This window comes from Labrus mixtus, chromosome 1 (genome assembly GCF_963584025.1).
Source record: "Labrus mixtus chromosome 1, fLabMix1.1, whole genome shotgun sequence".
NCBI lineage: Eukaryota > Metazoa > Chordata > Actinopteri > Labriformes > Labridae > Labrus > Labrus mixtus.
Window position 1 is genome coordinate 9,673,375 of NC_083612.1, and position 27,762 is coordinate 9,701,136.

Below are 27,762 nucleotides of genomic sequence, written 5' to 3' on the forward strand. Positions count from 1 at the left end.
CAGTGGAGACCCCGCTGTGCCCTCATCACTCATAACCACTGTAAAAGCAGGCTAACAAGGGTGTACACAGAGCCGCTTGAGGGTTACAGCTCCAAGAATCCCCTCTGCCCTCCTTTCAGGTTTCCAGGACTACCTTGATTTCACCCTCCACCTCTCCCCCCTCCCCCCTCTCTGTGTCTGTGTCCACTGCTTATCCAAGCGTACTGGTACTAAAACATCACCGGGGCTCTTTAATTGGCTCGGTCCTGCAGAAGCAAAAACCTGTCTGTCATGGGAGGCAGAGGGGGCATCGGTGAGGCTGTATATATGTGTGTGTGTGTGTGTGTGTGTGTGTGTGTGTGTGTTTGTGTGTAGGGTTGTGCATGTGTGTCAGAATGAGGTAATGGGCTGCTTGAACAATCTCCTCTGGAAGCCCTTTTCATTTGTTGTATTTCCCACAGACCTCCTAATGGATCGAGCTGCTTTATCTCCTTTTTTTGTGGAGCGACCTCTCACTGTGTCGCCCCACTACACTACACAGGATGGACTCTTCAACCTGCTCTGGGGTCTGTGTGTGTGTGTGTGTGTGTGTGTGTGTGTGTGTCTTGCTCTGCTATTGGCGCATTCGATGTCTTGGGAGTGGGTGTGGGTTTAGAGACCTGCTCTGCTTGTTACATTATTAAACCCTTTTTACTACAAAACCTGCATGAGGTGAGGTTGGACTGGAAGAAAATGTGAAAAGACTCAACAAGAAAATAAAATGTGTTCTGCACCAGGAAGTCTTCGTGACCTTGTGCAGTTCTGTCAGTGAATTGCATTCATTGAATATGATGATGAAAAGTGTTTCTTTATGTTTACACATTTACATTCAAGCATCCATACAGCACAGATTCCAGCCCCACTGGTTACCCACCCAGTATTCAGTCTATTTGCTCCCACCTAGTGGTGGCTCATGCTTAGCACAGGTTTGGAGGCTTTTTCATGGAGCTTAGATTCATTTTTGCAAACTCAGCTCAAGTTGATTTTTGTATGAAAAAAACCCCAAAAACACTAGAAGCTTTACACTGCAAAGACTGAAATCTGAAAGTGTATTTGTTTCATTCTTTGTAAAAAGAAGAAGAAGAAGAAGGAATTACAGTTTTTTCAAGCCACACTGATCTGACAAGTCCACAATAAAAAGTTTTGTGTCAAGATATGAAAAGCAAAAACCTGTATGGCTTGTATAGGTGAATTGAGACATGCTACACACATATGTTGAAATACACAAACATGCACAAACAGGATCCTGTGGACATGCACTAATGGAGAGATGTCAGAGTGAGGGGTCTGCCCAGAGCGAGCGCTCCTGAGCTGGTGAGGGGGGCAGGGGGGATTCAGTGCCTTGCTCAAGTGCACCTTGGTAGTGGTCAGGAAGTGAACTGGCACCTCTCCAGCTACCAGACCCATTTCAAGACTTGATCCGCATCGGGACATGAACCCTGCTACTCTCCTGTTTCCAACCCAAGTCCCTACAGACTGAGCTACTGCAGCCCTAAAGACTGCTAACAGGGTTTCTGGGAAATACTGAAAGCACCATTAATCATGCATAGAGTAAGTTAAGGTTAAATGCCTGGAGAGCATCAACAAATTGATGATATGTAGAAATTGTAAGTGTGTCCTTAGGAGGGATTTCCCTTAAAAAAAAAAAAAAAGGATCCTGAGTTTCTTGCTGCTTCATGCTGTGAATGTGTCAGCACTGAGCTGGTTATCAGTCTCTGTCCCGGCAGCTATGAGCTATTAAATTTCCAGTTTCTGGTGAAATATGTGGCAGACATGAACCTATTCCAGAAGCGGTTAATCCTTTTTGTCGGCAAAAACAATGAGTGTGAAATCGCAGCGTGCACGGGTGTCTTGAGGCAGACTTTAATCGTGTTATGGGCCCCGTGCTCGAGGGGGAATTAGAATCTGTATGCGTGCTGCGTCTGCTGTGTGTTCATGCATGTGTGTCTAAAGCAGAGGATCATATTTAATGTCTTAATTAAGGGGAGATTTATGCAAATTAGGGAATTCTATTCAGTCCCCCTCTAAGGCTGTTTTATTATCCGATCTGCAGCAGGGGTGAATGGAGGTTTCAGGGTGTCTCCCTAAGAATAGAAAAGGGGATAAATTGTTTTGGACTTGGCTGATATTAGTGTTAATTGAATTAAAGTGGCACCTTAGGCAAGATCTGCTGGAATGTAATGGTGTGTCCCTCAGTATTTAGTTTTCTCTTTCACTTTTTTATACATTAACAATCTTCTTGTAGTTATTTTTATGTCATATTAATGTGTAGCTAAGAATATTTGATCTGTTTCAAAGGCCTCCTGGGAAATGTAGTCATCTACTAGGGCTAAAGAAAAGGAAGGTGCACTCATAAATCTAATATTTTTTTACTGATTTCTTCCCCATAAGCGTTGATTTATTGAGCTGCCTGACTACGCTGCACAGCAGATCTTTATGTTTGATTCCTCAGCTCTAAAATCTGAGAGCAACCACTGTTCACTGTGTTGTTTTTAAAAGCTGCTGGCTCTTTCAAAGACTGGAGCTGGAAGGTGAAGACACACATGCTTTAAATATTTCAGCGCTGCGGACCTTCACACAATACACAGTGTTTGGAGCAGAGTCTAATATTGACCGTCTGCAGGGGGCGACGTTTGTTTTGGACCGCAGATCGCCGGCTCCGCTGTGTGTCGGATCAAACTGACAGAAGTCAAGAACAACACCCTGAGAAAGTGGAAGATCTCGGTTCAGGTTCCTGGAGAGGGTTTCCCTGAAGACAGGGTCTGTGTTTGCACAAAGCGGTTTGGGTTTTTTCTGCTGATTCTGGATGAACATCAGGATTCATGTTTCCATACATAACTCCTTCTTGAAGCATTTTAAAATAAACCTCTGTGTCCTGGTAGAGCCTTTTTCATTCACACACTAACTCGATGTAGAAATAAACAGTAAGAATTTGAGATATTTTCCTTCATAATTGGATCAAATATTTCATGTTGAACCTTTAAGGCTTGTGTATTTGTTTTCACTGACCACTGGAGGCCACTGCAGTCCCTCTCTGATGCTCAGCCAACCCTCCTGAGCGTTCAGGAGTCAGTAACATGAAGTGTGACTGCTCTCACCTTGAGAACTTTTTTTTTCTCATAAAGCTGCAAAAAAAAAAAAAGTATTATTGTTTCATATCCTCCTGAAACAAGTGAAAGAAAATCTGGCTGTGAGCTTTTTGGACATTCTTCTTCTCTCTGTCAACATCCAGCATGTCCAAGAAATGCATAATTTGTGCAGTGATCTAATTTTAATTCAAGCTATTGACTTCCATTGAATACATTTTCCTAACACAATGAACAATACAGAAGCTCAGTAGTTCCACCACTGCTGCAGGTTTCATTTCTTGTTCAATCAATTTTTTTCAAGGCTAATCGGATGACAATCACTCGCTCATTCCCTACACCCTACTCACTTTATAGTGAGTTATATTTAGTGGACTTTAAAGTGCACTTGTTCCGCAAAATTAAAAAAAAAACATTTTGGACTCTACTCGGCTGCCGACAGTGACGTCATTGTTGTCACACAATTAAAACGTGCAGCTTCACATCAAAAATAACGGTAAATAACGACTCAGGTCTCGTGCTTGTCTTCATAATTCAGACAAACTAACGTCAATCTGCTGTCAATATTTTACTTTTTTTTTTTTAAACAGATCATAGATTTGAGTAAAAACGCTCCAAATATGAACATTATTGTGTTTCTGTGTTCATGCTTGTCGCTCTCCTCGTCCGTCTGAGAGTCAAACGCCAACCCTCTACTCACAAAGATCCTTGAACAGCAATGCATGATGGTATATATTGCTCGGTTAGTGACCATAGGTTGTACACTACTTTTCACAATGCATTGTGGGATACAATGAGTGGACTTTATAGAGTATGATTGTGCTCACTCAGATTTAGGACACAGCCTGAGTGTTTACAGTGCAGCTGTTTCAGAATGAATATCAATCTAACGGCTTCCTTCTCCATCTTTGTAGCTCAAATAAATCTCGACTGTGTGGACACATTGAGGGTTATGAGACGTTTTAGAGGGAAACTCCTACAGTTATTAAGATATTTCCGTCTCACATTTGGGACATAAATCGTCGCCTTGCAGTGTAATACTGTGTGACAGGAGGCCATTAGCTCTCTGTGATTAAGTCAGTGTTGTTGAATGTTGTCATTCTGGTCTTTGGGAGAAGTCCCTCCGTGCTTTATCTGAATCCTCTCCTGTCATCTGGTCGAAACCTAAAAACAGAGTGAGAGCTTGCTGAGCTGCAGTTTAAAATATCTCTTCCTACAGCACATTTGATCTTTGTATGCATGAAGGGATTAATCAGAAGTGTCCCATGTGTGCAAATGTTAGCAAACTGCATCTGAGGACAAGGCGGGTATACGGATTAGAAGAGCCTCGCCATTAATCTGGTCCATCACAGAGAGCAGTAGGATGTCCAAAAAGCTTAAGGTAACGGTAAAGAGATTTAGGTGTGTGTGTGTGTGTGGGGGGGGGGGTTAGATGTGTGGATCTTCTTGGTAACTTCTTGTTGAGGTGGAAATGTTTTCTTCTCTTCAAACTGTTTGTTGCTCAAATTGTTTGTTTTCTTGGCGGGCAGGTTAAGGTCTGCTGGAGTTCAAGTTGGTTTTAAAGTAGAGAGAGGGTGTGTATGTGTGTGTGTGTGTGTTTGTGTGTGTGTTTGTGTGTGTGTGTATGTGTGTGTGTGTGTGTTTGTGTGTATGTGTGTGTGTATGTGTGTCTGTGTGTGTGTCTGTGTGTGTGTCTGTGTGTGTGTGTGTGTGGTTGTGTGTGGTTGTGTGTTTGTGTGTGTGTGTGTTTGTGTATGTGTGTGTTTGTGTATGTGTGTGTTTGTGTGTGTTTGTGTGTGTGTGTATGTGTGTCTGTGTGTGTGGTTGTGTGTGTGTGGTTGTGTGTCACCAACACTGTAATTGTCAGTAAGTGGCTTAGCGGTATCTCCACCCTGGTTCTACTGATAAGGATGCATTCTGTTTCCGTTCTCGGATAAGAACGTTTCTCTGTCTTCACTGTAGATCTGATCGGTGTAATGCTTCCAAACACATCACAATCAGTCAGAGAAGTAAAGCATGCAATGTGATCAGGAGAAGATCAAATTAGAACATATAAGTATGTTTATGTCTCTGCACAGACTTTAATCTCTTTGTTGTCGTTAAAGCTCATGGAGGTTTACCTTGTGTGGATGAAATGAGATTAATCAAGTTAAAGAAGAACTGGAGGCATTACAAAAAACATTTACTCAATCTTATAAAAGCAAGATTAGTAAGATGATTTACTTTCCTTAATTATAAAATACTGTCGTTTGAGTTTGTTTGTTTGAGTTGCACCAACGGGTGTACCAGCTAAATTACACATAAATCAACCTCTCCGACAAGTCCAATATATGAGTAGTCAGGAAATACAGTCTGTTTGGGAGAATGATCCGGGGTCTTTTAGGGTCAAACAACACACAACTTACCCCCCCATGAGACTTAGTCTGAGTCCCATGTTAAAAAAAAAACAATAACACAACCACCAACACGGTGTGTTTCATAAACCTGACATTGACAACATAGTTAATCCTTCACTTAACCAAACAGACCTTAAAACAGACGTTTAAACAGATGTTTCATTCTGCATCTGTAGGAGAAACTAAAGGGGGGGGGGGGGGGGGGGGACAAAGTGTCTTTATTTCACATGCTGAATGGATGAGAAAGTGTAGGATAAGTACTTCACTTATTCCTGAATCCAGTGGGGTTACAGAAGCTGTAATTTCACCTTTCTTAGCTCAATGTTTTGGTCTTTAGTGTCTTCAGTCTCATCGTCTTCTTTCCAGCAGCATCTGCCAGATGTTTTTCACCAAAGGGAAATAAGATCCAGATTTTTTTTTTCAGGGCATGGTGGAGACTAACCAGAGCTGAACAGAGAATGAAGACTGGAATTATGTTTATCACATAGATACAACATGACTCAATGTGAATGGTTGTATCCCCCCCCCCCCCCCTTGAAGTCTAATTGAAGACCTCAGATGCAACCCCAAAATCCAAATCTATTATTGGCTATTTTCCTAATCAGAGGCGGGTACAGCCAGCTATTCTGGCTGTTTTCAACAATCGAATGGTTTTAAATAAATGCTTTACTCTTGTCCAAGGAAAAATTCTTGCACATTGTCTAACGTGCAATGGACTTAATTTCAAATAAATGTTGTTTTTGTTTTTGCAATTTTGTTAGTACTTAAAATGTGACTTTGCACTGACATGTTTGTTTGTAAGTCCCTAAAGGATCAAGTTAAGACAATTATATTTTACCAAATTAGATTCATTTGTGTGTGCCCACAGATGTCATGCCACCCCTGCATGAGTTAGTTCCCCAGATGGGAATGAAAACACAACTATCACATTTAAAAAGGCTCTGTTTTCTTGCCTCCTGCTTGAGCCGGTGCATCTCAACACAGCTGCTCGTTGCCTGCTACAACAACAAAGCCCTCGCGAGCCCAGGGACGAAAAATAAGGAGGAGGAAAATATGAAAAGACACAGAGGTAACGTGCTGCACAGATCAATTATCTGTTGTAGTTAAGCTAGCTTGTTATGGATGGATGATAGTAACGTCAGTGTTTCCTAGCTCGAGTTAACATCAGTTATTTCCACTGTACATTCATTAGGTTAAGATTATTCATGTTAAGAAAATAAACAGTGTAAGTAATACACTTCTTCTTTTGTTCTAATGTGGTTTGGGACACAAAACCTACTTTTATATTTATTGACATCTCTGTGAACTTAGTTAGCTTTCACCCTAGTCGATTAAAATGTTTATTTTCCTCCTCCTGTTGTCATTAATAGTTTTAAGCTCTTGCCTTTAGAGTATTGATGTCTAAGAGCATGGATGCATTTTGTGCTAGAGTTCCTCTCTGAATAGATAGTTGTGCATGCTGTAGGTCTGGTTGTAAGGAAAACGTTTGGGAAAACTATCACATGAAAAACTTTGCTGAGGTTTCTGTACTGCTCTGAAGAGAAAATAATATTTTTCTGTTCACACTATTATTAACTGCAGATTGTTTCACAAGTGCTCATCTTCTCTCTCCAGATGCATTTAAAAACATTTAAATCCATCCCCTGCTGTCCCTGGGCCGTCTTTGACCACTAATGCTCCCTGCACTGTTTGTTCTGTTACACTAGTTATTTGTATTTATTTAATTTTGTGTTTATTTATAAGAAATATTAGAGTTATTCCCATTTTATCCCTAACCCAAGTATTTTTTATTTTAAAATAAAGACATTATGTTAAATATAAAGATGTATGCCAGTTTTCTTATGTATATGAATATTGAGATTAGTGGTCAAACTGGCTATAATTTAAAGGGCAACCGCTGAAATCTTGCCTAGGGCACAGAAATGGTTAACCCTCTGCAATCAACAACTATTTGTTAACATCGTGTTATGATGTTCTTCTACCCCCCCTACAAAAACCCGAAATCATCTGCACTCTTACATCAGCCTGCCTTCTTCCTGCTTAGACTCCCTGCCGTGTCCACCGCTGCGCGTTGGTCTTCTTCTGCTGTCACTCTTTCTGCAGCTCTGGGAGCTTAAAGTCAAAAGCATCTGCGTCACTGAGGCTGTGTGCAGATGTGCCGAGTGGGAGTGTAACTGCTGCAGTCTCTAATAGAAACGCTGCCTTTTATCTCGGTGTGGGACTGAGTGAACTCTGGTGTGAAGCTGACGCAAAGTCATACTGAATGTAAGACACCATGGGAACCTCTGTTAGTCGCTCTCTGGTGACAGTGTTTTCCCTTTAAAGTCTGAAATTCAATCATATTCACAAAAATGAAAGCACATCAGCTGTTCACTTAACAATCACATGTGCTTCGGTATTTGCCACAAGAGGAGAAGACGTCTAATGCCAGTGCAGGGATGGTCTACGTTGTTATTGTCATAGAAACGTGTATCCTGATTGAGTATTTTGAGGATTATCACTGATATTTCTCTTTTCATTTATTAGTTACAGATCTGAAAAAAGACTCCAGTTTTTCAGGACTTCATTCCCAGATAAAGCAGCCCCCCCTTTTTTTTTTTTGATCTCTGCTAACTTCTCTCCAGCAGTGTTTCAGTGTTGCTGTTCAGATTTCACTCATCCCTTGTTGAATTTAAAGAAAGCTGACCAACAAGAGGATGAAGGAGGCTCTTACATAAAGGATCAAAGTCATGTTTCATTTTACATACATGTGTAAAAACCACAACCAGTACGACCTGCTCCGTCCCAGGCGTCTTCAGAGGTTTATTCCTCGAGTCAGAGCAGAAATAGGAAAGCCTGGAAATTCCTGGAATAATGTCAGAAGGACCTGAAGCTGCCAGAAGAGGTTGTTATAAGGGTAATAAGGGAATATTAAAGAATGGGGAATGTAGTGTAGTACTTTTTACTGATATCGCTAAAGGAGGTACAGCATAGTTCCTTTTTGGATCTCTGACCATGCCCTTGTATTTCAGATTACATGAATACTGGGATCACATCTTTCCCCTTTCACAACCTTCCCCCTCAGAGTGTGTGTGTGCTGATGTGTGTGTTGTTTTGGTGTTTTCCTGGTGGCCCCCCCCCCCCACAAAAAAACCCTGGGAATCACCGTCGAAGCCCTCTGTTTACCCAGCAGCCCCCTCTCTCCCAAACACTGCCGCCTCTCCGCCTTTAAATCAACAGGTAACGCGATGAAAGGTTGCGTCCACTCTTTCTCTCCTTCGCTTTCTCACCGTTCCAGTTTACTCGCAGTCAGCCTCCGTGTTGGCTCACCTCTTAGTGCTTTTGTTGGCAACCACCTCGGCCCGTACCAGAACAACAGAATAAGTCTTTCATTCACGGCGGAGCTGTGTGCACTGCTGCGGCCGCCAAGCAAAGCACTGCCCTGGGTTTTTTTTATTTTTATGGCAGGACTAAGTACTTTAAAATATCCTGTTCTTTATGTTCGCTCTATTTCATTTCATTTGTTTCTTTGAGAGAATGATGGGTGGCTCATTTTATGAAGCCTGACTGTACAAAGACATCCAGTGTCCTCTTGTCTTGCTGCTCTTGTCTCCTCTGCGGCTCTTAACACTGATGCTTACCCGGAGCTCTATTTTAAGACCGCGTTATCCGCGAGTGAAGCTTTCCTGGCAGGAGTCGCTGAGTGGTGCCAGCTCGGGAAAGAATGCCCGTCCTGGCCTTCAGCGGACGACAGGACCCCGTTCTCTGGAAGAAATGCTCAATGCCACTCTGTTTTCCATAGTTATGTAAGCAGATGAGCATCACTGTATGATGGAGCTGATGTGTGCTTGGTTGGTAGTTACGGTGGAAGTCGTCTAAGAGTTCTTCTTTTCAATGACATGATGAGTAATTTGACATCATGACATTTGAACATAATGAAGCCAACAGTGAGTTGTCCAGAACTTGTTGGGAAGAAACCATTTTGCATAATGTCGTCTTGTGTCGTTTTGATTCATCTGCTGAGTTCGGCCGTGCACTGTCAGACTTTCCTCCGTCACCACATTGGAAGAAAAGCTGTCTGTAAAACGGATTAAGTTGTAACTGTATATTCAACACCTTCTCACGCCCCAATTCATCAAATATGTCTGCCTTGGTAACCGTCGCCCCCTGCTTTCAAATACATTTAGGAAATAAATATGTTGAACAGATTTAGTCATGATAAATATATTTTCACATGAAATTATGATGAACTTTGAAGCGCAAATTAGTTTGAGCTGCATTGTTAGCTCTACTTCCTTTTTCGCTTGTTGCACTTGCACACTGAAAATGGATTGGACGTTACGGTGGGCCGCACGGTGATGCTATGGTTAGCGCTGTTGCCTCACAGCGAGGAGACTTTCTGTGTGGAGTCTGCACACAGTTCCTCTCACAGTCCAAAGACATGCTCGTTAGGTCAATTGGTGACTCTTAACTTGCCCGTAGGTGTGAATGTGAGAGTCGCTGGTTGTCAGCCTTCCTCTGATTGACAGTCCAGGGTGTAACCCCGCCCCTTGCCCAATGACGGCTGGGGTACGGCTCCAGCCCCCCCGCGACCCCAAATGGGAAAAGCGGTATAGAAAATGGATGGAATATGTGTTTTCTTGTATCTTCATATCTCTGTAGTGTTTCAAACAAAATGCAACTGCATCAGCACACACACACACACACACACACACACACACACACACACACACACACACACACACACACACACACACACACACACACACAGGCAAACTCTCATGTACGGCTAATGTAGTCCTCATCGCAGCAGCCGTGGGTTTCAATCCGACTTCGGCCCTTTGCTGCATGTCATCCCCCACTCTCTTCTCCTGACATCTCCTGTCTCTCTCCAGATGTCTTATGAAGGACCCAAAAAAAAAAACCTTAACAGAACGAGGAATCTTTTCAGTGTGTAACTCCCACTACTATCAACAGCCTTTACATGAAAACCTCCTCAGAGCAGAACTGGGTTGAGACTTCTCTCTACCAGCTGAAACTTGACAAACAGGTCACGTTGAGACGTGAAGGAGAAAAGAGAACCTCATTCACGCTGTGGAGCTGATGAAGTTAGTGACACTGTGGCGGGCTTAAAGGAGGCTAATTGGAAGAGAAGGAGGTGACGGAGAACGAAGCTGTTGAACGCCAGATGTGAAGCTACATGGTTCATATGGAAAGTAGCCCGAGTGGAACCAAAGTTGTGACGCTGGTTGATTCCCTTTATGTGGCTTCACTCCCTCCCACCCCGCAGCCTTCCATTAGAGGTTTTGGGGACATTTAGCATGGAAATTAGGACTGTAGTTTGCGTCACGGGCTCAATATAAATAAATCACTGTGTCCGGACTTTTGCAGCATGTATGGACTTTTACTTTGTAGCTGTGTGCATGTGTCTGTGTGTGTGTGTGTGTGTGTGAGTGTGCGTGTGTGTGTGTGTTAGATTGTACACTTGTGTGATGCTATGGCAGCTTGCCAGGTTCAGTCTCTCTGCCTCAGAGCTCCTCCACCACCGATCACTGTCACTCCTCAGTGCCAGCTGCTGCAGAAAAATGGCTCCCCGGAGCATGATGAATAAAGCAAAGCGTTAATAAAGTAGTAATCGTCTTCCAATAAAAAGGAAACAGACTATGACTAAGTGCTGAGAATGATAACCGCCGAGAAACAGCAAGTAGCTCTCTCCTCATAATTTGTGTGCGACAGTCCAGGCGGCCCCGGTGGAACGGGCTGACCACGGATTGAACTTGGATCAGCTGGTCTTATTTCCTCTAAATTTAAATCCCTTTCATCTGAGTGGGCTCTCTGCCTGGCATGTCCTTAATTTGCCCTCCTTCAGTGCCCTCCACAAGTTTCTCCTCGGAGCACTGCTGCCCTTAAAGGGAACTGTACTGCAATCAATGAACGTCTCGTTGATTAATTTATAAAATTATATCTGCGTAATCATATCAGAAAACCATCGAGGTGAAGCTACTGTGAGGAACTTTAGATTAGTGAATATCTTTGCGGCATCTTTTGACAAAGTAATACATCATGACACTTTACTGATCTTGTCTGTTACATGTTTAAGTCTGACTGATGAAATCCCCCCCCCTGCTGTGACAAATGTAAACAAAGGAGCACACTCAAAGTGAAGTATATGTCACTATATTTCCTTGTTAATTGTTGAGCACCAATACACCAAGTCAAATTCCTAGTATGTGTAAATGTACTTGGCAATAAACCCCGATTCTGATTCTGATTCTGATATTTTAGTAACTTGATAGAGACAGAAAATGTCCACAAACGAGAGAGAGGAAGAGGACAGAGTGGTCTCCTGGGATTTCATGTATCTGAGAGGTTACCTGAATGGAGATTTTTACAGAGAAAGTTCAACCAGTTCATCTCAACTGGATTTTTTGAGTCAGTGGGTGAATAAAATAAACCCTGCGACTGTGAGCTACAATTGATTTTAAACTACAAGTGGATCCTTACTGAAGAGGTATTTGACAAGAGGAATCGTGACTTTTGTTTGCATGTCATACCCCACTCCTCTTTAGTCAGTCTCTCTAGTAATGAAATAGTGTAATAATATTATCCTTCATTTTGTTGAGGACCCCCACTCGGGGATCCTTGGTGGTCCTTGAACCTCCTGTTTCAAAGCCACTCCAGCACCTCCAACCACAACATGAGCAGCGCGTGCGTCACCGAGGCGCTAATAAAAACACGACAGCCACTCCTTTTCCTTCTCGCCGTGCATGTGTGTGTGTTACTCAGTGAATAAATCTAAATGTTTTTGGCTGTTTGTGAAGAGAATACGTTTTTAATGGCGTGTGAGCCGTGTGCTTCTAGGTGTGAGGGATCAAGAGTTGTATCCTTCGCAGCTGCACATGTTCGTACATGTAGGTCTAAATATGATATAGGTATTGTAGTACTTTCTTAAGCTATGACAAAAAAAAAGGTTGCTTTATTGTCTTTGACGCATGATGTTCCTGTTTACCTTGTGCTCTAGTAAACTTCTTCAGCTGCTGATTTCTGCAAAAACACGTCCCACAAATCAGAGCGGAGTGAAACAGACTCCTTTGGCTGCAGGGTTTTAGAGGATTCCTCCTGATTACTCCGATCCTGCAGAGCCCTTTTGCCTTGCAATAAAAAAAGATTTCCTGTTTTATTAAAAAGCCCAATTACCTCCACAAGGGGACATTTACTGCTGCCACCAGTCATCTTTACTTCGCATGTCACCTCATTAAGGCTTCTCGCCTGTACTGTACACTGAGAAATATGGCCGTGGTTAATATGGAAATATGCAGGTGTGCTGGAATGGGAGCTGTTTGTGCTGCAGCTTTACACTCTCTGTCTTTGAGCATATTTATATTTATATGAGTATTTCAAACATTACACATTTCAAAGGTTGTGTTTACAATGTAAAGCCTTTACGATACAGACAGGTTACAGCCCTTAACTGTTCAAATGTTTGACTGTATTTGTCGCACATGCAGTCCTTATTGCGTCTCCTGGTACCAGTTCCTGTTTAGTCATGTGTCGATGTGTGTACGTGGATTTAAAGCTCGGAGCTTTAGCTTCTGTCTGTTGCTGCCACACTGAGCGCCTAATGAGCAGAAATAGCTCGGCCTGATATTTTCTACGCTTTTCAGCCCATTTCATCGATATGCTGCGGAGGGAGGCGGCACGTTGCCATGGAAACAGCAGACAAAGACAGTGAACAGGGGTGTATGTGAGCTGTAGAGAGACCTCCCTCGAGTAAAGGTGTGTGTGTGCGTGTGTGTGTGTGTGTGTGTGTTTGTGTGCGTGTGTGTGAGCTCCCTATCACAGGTACCGTCGTCTCCTCTCAGCAGCTTTTTCGCTCCTTTCAGGGAATGTATGGCGTTCATGAGAATGGCCTTGGTCTTTTATCAGGGGACGTTACATAGAGCTGGTTTTCAGGTATTCAGCATATAAGTGGAGCGTCACAGTGCAGTCAAAGCCGTCTGTCAGCTTTATTTCCCGAGTGAGACGTCTTCAAAGAGCGCCGCGGTTTGCGACAGGGGACCATCTCTTATGTTTGTGGCAGCAGAGTTTCTTCAAGATCCATCCTCATCAGACCACTGACACCTCTCTCTCTCCCTGTCTGTCATCAACCCGTCAAACGTGACAAAGGATGTTTACAGACAGATGTCAAAATGTTGACAAAGCTGCCAGTTACTGCGATAGACAAGTCATGTGTTTAGATCTGTTGAACTTCTACAATTCTACAATTAATTTAGCAGACGCTTTTATCCAAAGCGACGTGCATCAGAGAGTAAGACCACACGAGCAAGGACCTAGAGAGGAAGAAAACAGTGTCAGGAAGTGTAAACAAACAGCGTTAAGTCTGATCGGACACACAGGTGCTGACAGGCAGGGAACAGTGGCAAAGCACAACATCGAGAGCTGTTCTCATCGGCATCAAAAACATCCTAAAATCGCCTTTATCAAAGAAAACCATCGTCATCATCATCACTAATATAGTCATCAATAATATCATTAAGTGCGTAGGTTACCATGAAAGAGCTGGGTCTTTAGCTTTTTCTTAAAGGAGCAAAGGGACTCTGCAGGTCGAATAGAGTTTGGAAGTTCGTTCCACCACCGGGGGGCGATAGAGGAGGAGAGTCTAGTTAGAGATTTAGGGCCTTGTTGTGAAGGTTGGATCAGACGCCTTTCACTGAACTTCAAGAATCATCTGAATTTCACGGCCGTGAGCTCAAATCATCCTTAAGACCTGAAGTGAAAACTATTCTTGATCATTACTCTACTATCAACATCTCCTCCAGAAGACAGCGTGGGTGCTTTTTGCTCTTTCTGTAGGCCAAATGATTCACTCATTATACACAAAATGTTACAAGTTTGAAGCTGACACTAACAATTAACTGGTTTGTTTTTTGTTCATCGGAGTAGATTCTCTCTCTCCAACTCCTGGGGCAGATTTATGTGATACCATAACTCACATCAGAATATATAGAGTTTTACTCAGTTTCACTTTCTTCTAACAAAACACATATTGAGCTTTTAGTTTTGGCTTTTAAGCCTTTATACCATCCCAATTTGCAAGCCTATATAATATGTGGTATATTTTTGATTTGCAGGCATTTGAGCCACAGACTGTTTCAAGATGTTGATGCAGCCACGGCATTGCTATGACCATTTTAAGGCCAGGGGGGTTTGATGTTTTTGGCCATCCTCACCCTGGTTTTTTTGGAGCTCATGGCGATCATACTCATTTCTACGCCTCTATCCTGGTTGACTGTTAGCTACGTGTCATCACAGGTAGCAGTGCCCTAACCTAACCTATGCGTTCTCATCTATTTGTCTATAAATTCGGACCATCATTTACAGAAATAACACCAGGTAATATGGAAGAAGAGCTGGAACTAGTTTGTGGTTGTGTATGCATGATTGGTAGTGTGTGAGAGTAAGTGGTCCTGTTTCATGTTGCCTGAACCCTTAGCTCGATCGTTTAGGCTCAACAGCCTCTCTGGGGGAAGGTTCAGTCAGCCGCGAGGCTACAATGGCCCTCCTTCTAGAAACTTATCAGCACGGGGTCCACGGAGAGTTGGAGCAATGGCCTCATCAGACACTGGTAGAAAGAAAGTAGGCCAAAGGGAAATGACGGAAAGAGTGAGAATATAACCATTTTCAAATACAGGGTCAATGGATCATGAACTCTCAGTTGATTGGCCTGTTGGAAAGGGATACTGTTTCTACCTGATTAAAAAGGGTTAGATTATAGACTTTAGATTATTGTTAACATCAGAACAGTATCTCAATGTTCTGATAACATTTGTTGTCCTCAATCCTGGATTGTTGGCCGATACCCAGTACACCTCTGACACACATGAAAGTGTTCAAAAAATACTGCTTACTTTGTCTAACTTTAACTGATTTTTTGGGTTGCACGGGATCAGTGTATTGCCTGTCATGCTGGCTGATCTATATTTTCTTCTTCTCTTTTACTTTCTCGGCCCATTCAGTTTTCGGTTGTTCACCCTCTGGTTCAGCTCGAGTCTTCTGCTGGTAAAAGGATGTTTTTTTTCCTTGCCAAGTGTTTGCTCGTGGTCAAATTATGCTGGCTCTCTCCAAATAGCATAATACAGTCTCTATTTGTGAATACAAGTTTACCAATTTCTAACCAATACCACCTTTTAGGCAGCATTGGGGGCCATTACCCATGAGCTTCCTGATCTACCTATACTGGGATTGTCAACAGGACAACTATTAAGTGTATCCATATCATTGTCACTGTCTCTGTCCATGTGCCATTTGCGTGCTCTCCACACTGAATATATCAGGTTGAACGATGAAGATTTAAACAGATTGACTACATCATGTCATTTAGTCTCCATGTTGATCACAGTAATTACTGTGCTACCGTTCCTAGCGGCTCGGTTAGAGATGGAGATCTCAGGGGAAGAGCTGTGCTGATTTAATTTGATTAGAGTCACGCCTCTCAGCTGTTTTGATCATGTACCCGTTTCCCTGGCAGCCACATTGAAACATGATGACATCTTACTCAAGGAGCGCATTCAACTTGAGTTGCTTTTATCAAACTAAGTTAATCTTATTTCATTTTCCGTGCGGTTTCCAATCAGAAATTCTTGTTAAATTGAATATCAGGATGGAGTCATGGGAGAGGATGTTTGAGTGATGGGAATAAGGCACATTGTGAACATTTTCGAGGACAGGCATTATGAGTCACCAAGATTTTCCCTTATCTCTGCAACATGAACTTAACTGAATCTCATCCCATATTTAAAGAAAGTCTGTTTTAATCTTTTTTAAAGCTGATTCAATGGGCATCTGCAAAGATTTTGTGGCATGTTTGAGACACCATTTAATTCAAACTGTCAAACTGACTTTGTGAGGTTAAGTACATAAACCTGAATGCTGTTAGGAAAAGATGATCTGTGCACATCCTTGGAGAGTTTCCTGCAGTAGCTACAGATACACCACTCGCTGAGGATGGGAGCTAGCTGTGCTGCAGTAAGCGCTGACCGCACTTCTCTTTGTGAAGCCTCCTGAGCATTCAAGTGTACAGCGGGTGCCAAGTTGTGATCCGTTCCAACAACTGATCCTCTCTCAGGGATAGAATAGATTAAAGGCAGCTATGAAAGCTTTGGTAGACATTTAGTTTGCCTCCTCTGGTTTGCCTCTGTCTCCTATCAGCTTTTTACCTCAGTGGCTATGGAGTCCAGTGGAGCTGTGCCAGCTAAGTAGAGGTAGTGCTGGGACGAAGCCAGCAGCGGTCTGGGACCAGCTCCAAAGTCTGCTTAAATCTATATGGAAATCTCCCGGTGTGTTCCAGCACCCACTTATCCCCTGGATGGATTTTAATGGATTTATCCTTTATCTTGTGAAGATTTCTTGTTACCAACATTTTTAAAATCCTCAGTGATTACCTCGTCTTCCTTGAATGCCTTTATACTATGTAAAAAAACCCACACAGAATTACCATAAAGTTTCAATGCTTTACCCCAAATTCTAATGCATGCTTTATACAATATCCTCTTAAAATTTCAACAATGCAATGAAAAAAGTTGAATCCACATGAACTCTGTTTTCTCTCAGCAAACCAACAATGCAAGGTTGTTTCTTGATTGCAAAATAACTTTGTTGCAACTCCACAATCTGTCTGAAATAGTCGTGTTCTAGTCAATATTAGGAAAATAATTTGTGTCCGTTATTTAGTGAATAAAAACAAGAGAAAGAGCGATGGATGTTGATTGACTCTCGATGTTGATTGACTCTGCATCGTAACGATACACCAATTATTGTTTTGCAAAACTCTGTTAAGTTCTTAGGTTTAGTCTCATTTATCTGTGGAGCAATTTGATTGCAATCAACATTGTCACAGCCGTCTCAAAGCCAATAACACATAATTGGAAGAAACACTGAGTAACTGCAAAACTTTAATTAATTTATGAACATAAAACCATAAATGATCAAGTTGTCAAAAAATATGAGATGGGGAAAGTCAGTAAGTCTGGAGTGGGGTTAATTGGGAGCCGTGTCTCCCAACAATGAGGAAGTGGGGCCTGCTCTTATGGACTTGGAACACCGGGCCCAGGTGTTCTCAAGCCATGACGACCCAGCAACACATTCTGGCACCTTAAAGCCAACAAAACAACCAATCAGCAGGGTCGTCACGACATCCATTTGCAGATGTTTTTAATATCATTGTTTTATGTGGCAAAAAAACAAACAAACAGAAAAATATCTAAAAGATAGGGAGGAAATGTCTTTTTTCAGTGAAGTGCTGGATATCTGGTGTTGGAAGGTAAAGTTGTATTGTCCATTACTTGTTAACTAAAGCCCTTAGTGGTGAGCACTTGGTTAAACAAAAAGACCATAGTTGGTACAGTATAAAAGTTAGGGACTTGAGATTAATGGTAAATGGACTGCACCTGCACTGTGTATGCTTTTATACTAAACAATGCATCGTTGAGTCGTCCAGCCTTCTTTTCTTAGATGGATTTATCTGTAAATATTCAGTTTCTTGGTAAAATGGCATTCGTAAAGAGTACTGAGGATATTGACTTCTTAGGGTTGTACTCCAAACCTTGACATTCATGATTGATGCTCTATATACCTTGTTTGGACCTGTATTTGCTCTTTTAAAGTGCCCTCAAGAGATCAATCGATAGAGGTGACAGAGTTTCCAGCTCAGATTGAAGCCTTAATTCAGCTTCTGGGTATGTTTGAGGTCATTGCCCTCCCTCCCTTTTGTCTCTGGGGCGATATAAAGTCCAGAGCTCAGCAGTAGCTGGGGTCACGGTGATGCCTCCCTCACTTGGCTTTAGGGCAAACGCAGGAAAAGAACCAATCCTCACGCTGGCTGTAATATCCTGGGTTTTTCTGGGGTTAGCGTAGACCAATGACTAAGCAGGATCACAGTGAAGCCATCCGTACTTTATGATCCAATATACCTGTTATAGCTTTTTCACTTGAACGCCAGGATAAACTGAGATTATCTGGTGTCACTTTATATTTCCTGTGACTGGCTCCCTGCTGCCCCAGGGGCCGTGTTAATAATACCTCTCATAACCGCCCAGTTCCAGTTGAGCCTCGTATAAAACCAGAGAAGAGCCAAGTGTGGTTTCTGTCGAGCCGGCTCAGTCGTTCAACCGGTCATTCGGTCAGTTCATTGCAGAGTACAGATTGACCACATCGAAACTGACATTCATTCTTACGTTTTCCAACACGCTTAATCCTATTTAGGCTTGGGGTGGGAGGTGCTGGAGCCTGTCCCAGCATGCACTGGGGAGAGGGCAGAGAGAAACAATCCATACAGGTTGCCAGTAAATAGCATTGGTTCAAGTCTGGAGGCCAGAATACAAAGTAGCTTTTCCAGACCCACAGTTGGAATTCCTTGAAGGAACTATTTGGTGACATGAATTCAATGTGTATCAATTCACTTAAAAAACAATTCCCCTATTTGTTTGATAATCAACTTTTAACTTGACTTACAATAATCCCAATGGCTGTACCAAATCTCAAATGTATTCAGTCAAACACATTTTGGCAGTCCAACACAAAGCTTTCACTAATCATTCCTTTTTTCTTTTCTTTTTTTCTTTTAGCGCCAAACCAAAATTCTTTACCAGCTTACGTGACTCTCATGTTTTCTTGCAGCACGTGCGTTTATCAGTTTTTCCAAATCAGCAGCCAAACACAACATTTCCAGCTGAGAACATTTAGTGATTCGAGACACGCCATTCTTGTTTTTAACTATATCAATTAACCTTATAAAAGTTTTAGGCCAGCAAGGGAGCTAAAGTTAGCAGCAGCTCACACAGCCCCAAAGACCCCCTGAATAGGTTGAGAGAAACACTTAGTGTAATTTGAATGTTAAACTGATTGATCTTGTGATCAACTGGTTTTGATTATTGGCTCTGCTTGTTTGAAGAAGAGAAGACCTCTGCAGATAATAAGTCTCAACAACAATCATTGAAGGAACTCTAATTTAAAAACAAGCTTAGCACCTGCACACAAGCTAGACGTTGCTCATCTTGTTCCCCCTCTTCACTTGTATCTGCCAAAGGAGTGTTCATCTCCATATTGTGTTGTTATGTTTGTATAGCACTTTGGTCAACCAATGTGGTTTTTAAATGTACTTTATCAATACGTTTAGGATTGGATTGGAAAACAATATGTTGGAAAAAAATCGTGGTAACACTTTAAATGAAGGTCACAAGAATTGCAATTATCTAGTTGCTTATTAGCATGCTAATTATTAGCATACTGGCTGCTTATTAGTCATTTTAAAGCACTTACCTTATTCTACATCAGTGGTTCCCAAAGTGGGGGTCGTCGCGAGACACTGAGAGGGGGTCCTGAGATTCCTTCCAAAAACAAATGAAAATGGAAAATGGTTTGAAATTGCTTATTTTATCTGTTATTGGGAAAGTACATACAAAACAACTGGTTCAAGAGATTACGTGTGTTCGGCTCGTTTCTATGACAGCGTTTGGACTACTGTGTGGTTTTCTAATGCAAGTGTTTGGAAAGGCCTAATACCGACCTCTGCCATCAGTGTGTGAATTTGTAGGTGGTGTCATGCGTGTAAAAGCGCTTTGGGTAGTCAGAAAACTATAAAAGTGCTATACAAGCACAAGGCCATTTACCATTTTTATACTGGGTTCAGATTACCGTCTGTGTGCCATACATCTCAATAATATTTTGTAGACGCAGCTCAAATGAAACACACATGCAAAAAAAAAAAGCTTAAGATATTCCACTGATTTAATGTCAGTTGACTTGGGGCCTTCCCGAATTATGATTTGAGTCATGCCAGGCAGCTCCAATAATCTCTAAACTTTCCAGAACATGACAAGTAGCTCAGTGAAGATGGTGAGTCATCTATGAGAAAAAGTCTGAGTCCCTCCTCTCCAATCAAGCCCTCTAGGAATACTTTCCTCTTCTCCCTCTTCTCCAATGAAACCAATTATTTCAGACAGTGCTGCTCAACAAGGAAAAGAGAGAGAGAGGGGGATGTGGGGTGGAGCGCTCTCCCAGCTTCCCCTCTAGTGAATGAGCCAATCTATTACTAGCCCTTGTGATTCAGCCTTAGTATTGAGATAGGGAAATGTTATTGTCCAAATAAATTCATTCAGGCTGCACTGAAGCGAGTGGCTCCTCTCAGGCTTCATTTAAAATCACTGCACGCTCCTCTTCTGCTGCCAACAGACGCCAGCTGAACGGTTTCTGAAGAGCTGCCTCGGGGTGACTGCCAGTTTGATGGTGGATGGTCCCGGACTGCGGAGGGGCGTTTGACAGCGAACAGCTCCTCCGCTGTTTTATCTGAGCTTCTGTAGCATTCATCAGAAGTTTTTGCCTCACTCTGGCTGGTCCAAGTTAACCAATTCAACTTGTTGCCTGCTCTGAATGCTTAAAGGATAAAAGGAAAAGGCTGAGAGGAATATCGAGTTTGTCTGAAGTCACACCCTCAAATATAGGGATAGATCTTCTGTCTCTGGATTGGACTGTTTAAGTCTCTTTTATGTTGAATATCCTGCATAGGTTATATTTGTGGTAAAACTCTGCCTTAGCATGACTTGTTTCGCATTTCAGAAAGAAAAACCTGTCACCTTTGGAAGGAAATCATACTCCTGGATTCAGTTTTGAGCAGCATACAGAATAAATGCTAATACCCAACAAGCAAACATTACACCATAAGCTCAATTTGAACATATCTGCAGAACTTTCATTGCCAACTTTGACCACTGTATGTATCCCTGGCAACTAAAATGTGATTTCCACTCAAACTTCATCGTCTTGGATTAAGATTAAAGGGAGTCATTGCTGACCGAAGCGAAACACAAGATGTTTACTTTTCCCAATGTTAAATCTAAAGCGCAATCTTTCACCAACACTTTTAGTAGGAGGACCTTTAAACTAATGTTTGGCATCAGTGTCCTTTGCTTTGAAAGTCAAAATCATCCAACCTTGCCCTGGTCTGTGATGTTGGCTACAAAGATGTGACACCTCCATATTGTTAGTGAACATGTTCGAGACAAGTACACATTTCTGAAAAAAAAAAAAAAGCCAAATAAGCAGATATTGCTGTTTTTTTTTTTTTTTAAAGCAGTGCATTTCCAAATCCTTAGAGCATGTTTGTAGGGTCAAGACGTCAATTTTGATCAACACTAACAAAAAGAGAAGCGTCTGTAATGTAGCCTCCGCAGCCCGGCGGGCGGGCAGGGTTTGGGCTGATGCTCCGCTAATGTGCTCCTCCTTAGGAAAATTTAGCCCATGTTTTTAGAGAAAGAGAGGCAGACTGAGCTGAACTGGGTCATACTTGATGCTGATGGAGGGATCAGGAGAAAGAGAGAGAGAGAAAGACAGGAGTTAAAAGCAATCGGAGGACAGTTACCAAGAGTATTTGCGTCGTAATCCTCGGGGAGTGCAGTGATCGAGCTGCCTGTCACTCTGAGCATCACACAAATGATTCTGCCACCAAACGTGCTTATACCTCCATGTTAAACAGTGGGATGAGTCGTGTGTGTTTGTGTGTGTGTTTGTGTGTGGCATCTCTAAGCTGTTGCTGTGAAATTTGACCACAGGGGGCTGTGGGATAAAGGGGGCTGGGGGGGGGGTATGTTCAGGTTCAAGGAAAGCATCTCAGGATGGGATTTTTCAAGGTTTGTGTGTGTTTTTTTTGCACACACTTATATGCAGCACTGTTGTGTTGCTGGATTTGTGTGTGTGCTGCTCCATCAGTGTGTGTGTGTGTGTGTGTGTGTGTGTGTGTGTGTGTGTGTGTGTGTGTGTGTGTGTGTGTGTGTGTGTGTGTGTGTGTGTGTGTGTGTGTGTGTGTGGAGCTGCCAGGGATGCTGATGTGATCTGACATGGTTGAGGCTTGTAAAGGACGCTTCTGGCCTCTGTGGCTCGCAGTGCAAACCAGCAAGATCAACCCCCCCTTCTTCCTCTTTTACTCTCTTCCCTCCCTCGGCCTTTCCATCTCCTCTTCCTCTTCCTCTTCCTCCCAGCATCTCTCTGTCCTGCTCTGTCCTCTCTCTCTCTCTCTCTCTCTCTCTCACCATCTCTCCCTCTCTCTCTTTATTTGTTCAGGCATTTTGCCTTTCAGCTCTGGTTATATAGAACGGGTGCCTTCATCGGGTCAGTCATCTGTGTGTTTTCTCTCTAATTCTTTGCCCTTCTCTTTCCCATCTACCGCTGACTCCGTCTCCACTGTATGTTGAAATGATCATCCACTGTCAGCTACAGTGTGGATGCTGTGTGGTGATGAGAAGGTGTTGGCCTGGCCTCTTTATCCGTCACAGTCACTTCACTGCGACTGAATCTGCTGAGGGTAAAGACAAAACAAGGAGATCCAACCAACAGACACCAAAACAACCACATAAAGAGACCTCTTTTTAACCTTTGGTATGCAGCATTTCAGCTCCTCTGTCTAGTGGGGATTTGCATTAAAGGGGCAGTCCCCTGATTTTACACAGAAGTACAATCATCGTAATGTAGACTGACGTCTACTGTAGCTCTAGTAGACTAAATGTCCCACTCATGCTTCTCTGTTGTTCACTTCACATCTTTTCAAAGATTTTCATTCCAAGTGTTCACATGTACATCAAGTACAGTTACACGTCTAAGTACTAAAATAGCATCCTTTGACAACATTCAATTCAAGTAAAAAAAACAACTTTATTTGTCAAGGGCAAATCAAAGGCAGAAAGTGCAGTAGCATGAAGACAAAAAGAAGGAGCAGCAAGGTACACTAAACATATAAAATTAAAGATATAAGTGGACAGTGTTAGGACTAACTGAGGGAGACAAATGTAAACAGAGCTATTAGCAAGTAGACAATTACAAGTAATAATAGTGCAATAGAACAACAGGAAACAGAGCTGTATGAAAGTGGACAAATACTGAATGAGTGAAGAAGAGAAAAATCAGTTATAAAAACAATTATGTGTGATTTGAAGCGTTTCAGCTCAAAGATGAGCGTCCCTGCATCAGCTCGTAGATTAGTAACTTGTGTATCTTTTTGTGTTCTTGACTTTGCAGTTGAATAAATGAAAAATGAACCCAAAGAGCTCAACATCATTTGATTTAATTTGAAAGCCTCAAGGCCTAAAAAGCTGCTAACCTTGACTGCATCTTTAAAAATGTTCATTCTCCAAAGGTCTACCATTCAGTATTGGATGGAGTCATGTTTTAGACAGTCAGAATATAATTTTAAAAAAAGAAGAAGAAGCTGCCGCTGCACGTCTCTTCAGCCAAGTCCTGCTCAATCCTTTACCCTTGTTATCATCACAAGGATAAACTCACTCTGTTCTTTTTTTTTTCTCCACTCTCCTCGCCCCGTGTCACCGTATCTGTGACTGAATGTTTGACTCCGGGTTGGCATGAACACTCGACAGAAAACAGGATTAGCACGAAGCGGGAGAGCGGCCGGCGTGGAGCGGGCGCCTTCCTGACCCGGTGCGCTGTCGGAGGCAAACCAGGTGAAACTCGCTAAGCTCTTTAAAGGATTGCTCACTGATAAAGAGAACGTCTGCTAATCTGATCTCCAGATTGCTGCTGTCAGAAACACTAGAGGTGTATGTAAAGCGGCACCTGCTGTTGGAAGAGCACAACTGGCTGGCGAAACAGCGAGCGAGTCGTAATTACTTTTGGTTGACTGAGTAGTCAAGGACAATGTCGTTAGAGATTTGAATGTGGATGAAACGAGGTTTGATTGGAAATGAAACCATTCACTCATTCAGATTCAGATAATTCCATTAAAACTAATCTTGTTTCAGGGTTATGCAAATTAATGAAAGTAACTCGTCCTGGATGGTTGAACGTTCACCACCATCTTAACATTTAAAGTCACACACTTCTTGAAGATCTCTGATTCCGTCTCTTTGGCGCCGGCTTCGTTGATTAGCAATATTTTTTATGGGTTTTTTTTGGACTCAGAAAATACGAAAATGACTCTTTAGACACATTAAGTTGAAGAATAATTGTCTTTAATTAGCACCCGTAACCTCTCAGACACACCATTGACTGTTTGTGGTAGAAAATGCATCATTGCAAGCCAATTAGGATTTTTTTTTTTTTACGGGAAGATCGCCATGGACAACCAAGTCTTAAAACGGTTGTGCATTGCAGAAGGACTGCACAGTGGGCGCTCCATATAGACACACAATCAGACGTGCACACACACACACACACACACACACATAGCGCTGCTCTCCCCCACTGATACCGCCTCACCTCTGTAACACCTCAGTTACTACATCTGAAGACGGTACAGAGGGGCGATCGCTTAGTCCTCCCGTAAAAATTCAGATTGAAGGCAGAACGTCGCAGGGGCGTAAATATCAGAGCTTTAAACATCAGTATGAATATGGCTGTAGTCATGCTAATACCAGAACCGTTTCTTCAGTGGACCATAAGCTCCATCAGTGTCTTACCTTATCGTCAACAACAGGAAGTGACCTTTGTTTCCTGAACATCTTAAAGGTTGTCACTCTTATACCAAATGGTAAAAAGAAGAGACGCGAAGTGACATCAACCCTGTCAATCACATGGGAATATTTATTGAATGATATGAAAGAACATGAATGTTTCCGGCTGCTTCTTTGACACCAAATCCAAATGTTTCTTTATCTATAGTCCTCTATCGTATCGTTGGGAATGTGTGGGAATTAGGTTGACTTTGGTGTACATTTTAAACTTTGTAGAAACGGGAAACCTGCTACTTTCATACTCCATCATAATGCTGATAAATCTTTGATTCTGTAGTTCTACAAATCACAGCTGTTGCTCATCATTCTATATTTCCTGCATCTCACCAACGTTATCTTGTTTTCAAGAGTTGGATAAAAAAAGACTGAAATGCTCGGGTAATTTCACTGAGCTACTTGTTGCATCTGGTGTATAAAAAACATCATTCTCCGGAGGCCACCAGTATAAAAAGGGTGGAGGAAGAAATCCAGATTTAACCTTTCTACGCCCACGAGCTCTCACACAGCATGATAGTAAGCCCTTTCAAACTATGATAGCTGTGGGCCTCAGTGCTGCTGCTGGAGTCCGACTCATCCCGGCCAAATTGGCTCACGTTGAGCTGTGGCAAGGATGCCCTGAAATGTTTTGGTTTGGATTCTTGGGGATTTCCACTTGCAGCCTCCATTGGTGGAGTTTTGCCAGTAAACTGCCAATGATGCTTTAATACCAGCTGCTGCTGCTGTGTGTGTTTTGTGGGTTTCTATTAGTCATTCATGAGCTGCATCATTACAAAAGACATAGATCAAACCTCTGAATGAAAACTAAAAAAAAATGTCCATTCTTTCTGTACATCACCCCCTGAATCGACGGCTGCACAGCGCTCATGTTTCTGGTTCCTGAGCACGGCTGCTGCTCTTTGTTGTTTTCAGCAGCTTGTGGTTCAGCTCCTCTTATTAGAAACATCCCTGCCAACCTCTGCCAAATTAGAGCCTTTAATTGCCGCTCCATTTTGTGGCTCGGAGTCAATGTGTTTCCTCTTCCAAGGCTGTTAGGCTTTGAACATTTCAAAAGTCCTGCTTTCAAACTGGTAAGCTTCTTTTTACAACATTTCATAAAATATCGTTTGTACCCCTTGAGTTTCCATCAAAGCCTGCAGTCAGGAAATGAGGCCTTAGACTTGATTTCCTCTCTCCCTAAACAATATGCTTACATTGTGACTTTTATTTGTTGTTTGCGGTGGGGATAATTTCCTGTTTGCCTCTGAGGGTCCTTACTGAAGAGTTGTGTCTGTAATTCCTCCCGATCGCTCTAGTTTCTCCACGTTGAAACAGGTGTGCAAGTTCTTCACATTGACTTTAAGCTGCCTGTTTTAAGGTTTTATTGGCTTTACCTCACCGTACAAACAGCATTACAGATCAAATGGAAGCTGTGAGTAAGTGGGGCTAAGCTGGGTGGGCAGCGTTTGGCAGCACATCTCAGCCTTGGCACCCTGCAGGCGGAAACAGGCTGTAAACATGAAGGGTGGCTCCCCCAATGGTTTCAGCTGGTCGAGAGCCAAACACACCTTTCTTTTTTTTTACTGAAGAGGTTCTCAAGTTTTCCTCCTTTATGTGGAATTGGGGATTCAATTCAACTGCTCCATAACTTTCCTGCCTTGGTAGTTTAAAAAGGAAACTGCACGGCCAAGCATTTCTCATAATTATTCTTTTTTTGTATTACAGTTGTTCTATGTCTTGGTTGTACCCTAAGTCATTAAGAGCATTAGAGGTTTAACAGGTGTATGGTTAAAGACTTGATAAAAATGGCTCTCAGTGGTGTGAATTTTTGCAGTACCTTTCTGTTCATGAAAAAATTAAGATAAAAAATAATGGATATTTCAGACTTAAAATCAACTGAACAAGAAAGGTGGACGCAGAATACTGCTTAGGGCTGTGCTTGAAAAAATCAATATGGCAATATCGTCATCGATGCAGATGTTAGAGAATCAATATGGTTGCAAAACTGAGATGACAGTTTTGAAAGACATTTGACCTATGTTCCAGTTCACATTAACACCTTAGCCATAGCTCTGGGATGTATTTCTAGGATCTCTGAGAACCTGAATTCAAGTGTTTTAAGATGTAGGATCCTGACGCCTCTGCGGTTATTCTCAACAATAAAGAACAGCTGTTGTAGTGAATTCTGTGTAGGACGTGGTCATTATCCAAAATCAATGTATCACGATATGTATCGTATCCTCTATTGTGATATGTATCTTATCGTGGGATTGTGGGAAATACCCAGCCCTACTGTGGTTTCATTTATTGGTTTGTGAACCCATGACTTTCTATTGGAACTAGAAGTTAAACTATTTGGACGACTGGAAAAATATGCTTTGTTACACCTCTGTCCTCAGTTACAGGTTGCTGTTGTAGCGTCTTGTCAATCACAGCTAGCCGCTACTTAAAAACCCTTCCCTGTTCTATCGTCTATTTCACTCTTCAGTTAGGCATTTATGTATTTAATTTGACTATATAACCGTTGTGCTGTATGGAAAAAGACTTGAAATCGGTGAAATCATTAGGGGAAATGTAAACTGTGTTAATCAATCAAATGAAAATAGTTGTTCTAGGTTAAAAGAGTTGGTTTTATGTTGTTGTTGTTGTATATTTTATGCACTGCTTACCTAAAGGAGTTGGAAATTAGCAATAGCTTTAAACTCTGTGCAGCACATCAGTTTCATGCTTTTTACTAAAACTATGTCAAATGGCATCGTCCCTACTATAAACAAAATCTTTGTTAATTATTTGACT